Below are 2,596 nucleotides of genomic sequence, written 5' to 3' on the forward strand. Positions count from 1 at the left end.
TGGTCATTAATTTTATTAATTATGCTCGGTTCAACGACCAGTATTCTAATTAATATTTTTGGCATGCTGCCAATAATCCATCAGATGAGCAACACATGCTCAGACGATCAAATATTCAAAAATTCATCACATGAGCAACACTTGCTTAGATGATAAATATTTGCTCAAACCAAGGAATATTGGTTCAAAAATCAATATTCAACGGTCCATCGAATGAGCAATACTTGCTCACTTCATCGTAAGAACTATACCTCTGTCTCATGACATGTTTAATTCATGAGTTTCAGAACATCATGTTCAACTCAGCAACTACATGGACTCATCGTCCCATCAAAACACGAAGTCATCATTTGACTAACAAACCACGAGACGTCAATCGTGTCACTTTGGGGGGATATCACTTAGAGTTTTGGTCTGGCGGTCTACAACACGTGTGTTCAAACACACGATGGAATGTGAGCAAGTCGTGCAATCAGTTGAAGGAATTCACGAGGTAGTGGGTGGAAAATCGACCAAGTTTCCACACGTTGAGAAACTGGTTTCAAACACGATCTCCACTTCCCCACTCCTTGATTCCATCAACTGTCACACTTCACGGAATCATGGTGTCTAAAATTCCAGCAATATAAATAAGTCTCTGAATCATGATTGAGGGATCAACATCAACAGTATCATCAATCTCACGTCTCATCGACAACACGAGATCATCAACTCATCAATTGAGCAACTACTCTCAATTGAGCAATTTCAATCATTCAGAGCTTATCATATTCAGAATTCACACACCCACAATCTTTAATTACCATTTATTCCACACATTTCCCAGCTTCCCTCCTATAGATCAACCCATCCTCTCTTGTGACCGAATTTACTCTGGAACGGTCATTGTCTTGATTTAGGTCGGAGTACTACAGATTGATCTCTCGAATCTAAAGCACCCCCTTTGCAGCGGTGCATCTGTGTGAGGTTTAACATTTAGCTCGGTTCGAGGAGTCTCCTCCGTACGGTCGTCTCCTCAATTCCTTAAAAACCAGAAAATCGTTTTCCCCCATCTACACATCCAATCCTGGCCATTGGATCACTCAAACTGTACCCCTGCTAATCCCGGAAACCCCCTTTAGCAATCATGCTGAAACCGAGTCCAATTCCAACATTAAATCAAAATATTTATCAAAAAGAAATTATTATCTGACCATTTATTTTAATTTTATTTTTTCTCAAATAAATTTATTATCTCGGTTTCTTTCTCCTGAATCCCTAAAGTTTCCGTTCGTTTGTAATAAATTCCATTCTCCTAAGGTAATGTGTTAATCTGTCTATGAGGTTTGGTTGTGCCATGTGTTAGCAATTGATACATTTGTAGTTCATCTTTTAAATATCCAAGCAACCTGTGGATATGTGTGTGCGTCAGCTACATAAGCCAATGTTTCGATGTAAGTTTTCTAAGTTCTAAGGCAACGGTTTGAGCAGTGTGTGTATTCCCAGCACAAATGGTTTCTCATATCTTTGGTGAAAAAGAAAAAGAGGAGACAAGACATCCAATGGTGACATGCTCAGGAATCTAAAGATGTTACATATATGCAGTTAAATATCTGAAACAGTATCATAAAATAACCTACCATATGATGAAGAAATATAATAATAATAAAGTAACAAAGGCTGAAAGCCCGGGCCGTCATGGCACGGGTCATATTCTAGTTCGCATAATATAGAAATGATTTCTTTCACGGCTTTTGTTGATGGTGGTTTTTAGTTCAGGGCTAAATTTGTAAAACCCTGCATTTAATGTGCCGTCACTCTACAAAGAAACGGAGCCATGTAAAAGTGATGAGTGTGCAATCTCTTCACTGGCGCATTTATTGAGCAACAAATATTCACATGAAATTTACCCAGAATGGTGCATGTAGCAACAATCCCAGATATTCTGTAAATTTCGGCACCTTGCATGTATTATTCAGTTAATATAAGTTTCTTTGAATGCTTTCTGTGCTATGTTCCCCGGCTGAGCCCTTAATATTGGTATGGCATGACAATTTGTGCTCACTCAAGCAGAGTAACACGAATTTCCAAGTATCAAGGTTAAGGTCCTTGCATAAAAGTATTCAATCGGAAAGCATACTGCTCTCTGGAAATAAACTTAAAGAACACTGTGTCAACACATAAAATTCAATCAATTTTGTGATAATTCACAAGATTCAGATATTACCCTAACTAATTTACAAAATTAGGGTTTTGCACCATGCGCAGTATATTAGACCTCGACTGTCGAAACTAAGCCTAGGCGAACTATGGAATTAATCCGCCATGGATTAGTAGGTGCAAAATCCTACCCACAATCAGAAAACAAGGAATAAAAGGAGTCGCGGAATAGGAGCAGCAACAAAGGGAGGTGTGGTCATGCCGTAGGCCAGCCGGCGCCACTTGCAAGTGGCCACACTCTATGCTGCTCAAACCGGCCCTTATTTCCCGTCGACCAATCAGGTCGCCTTAAACTCGCCACACGCACATGAGTTGTGGCTGGGCCCATACGTGCCGGCCCTATTTCCCATCGACCAATCAGGTCGCTTTAAATCCGCCACACGCACACTAGAAGTGT

The sequence above is a fragment of the Papaver somniferum genome, chromosome 1 (genome assembly GCF_003573695.1).
Source record: "Papaver somniferum cultivar HN1 chromosome 1, ASM357369v1, whole genome shotgun sequence".
In the NCBI taxonomy this organism is placed as follows: Eukaryota; Viridiplantae; Streptophyta; class Magnoliopsida; order Ranunculales; family Papaveraceae; genus Papaver; species Papaver somniferum.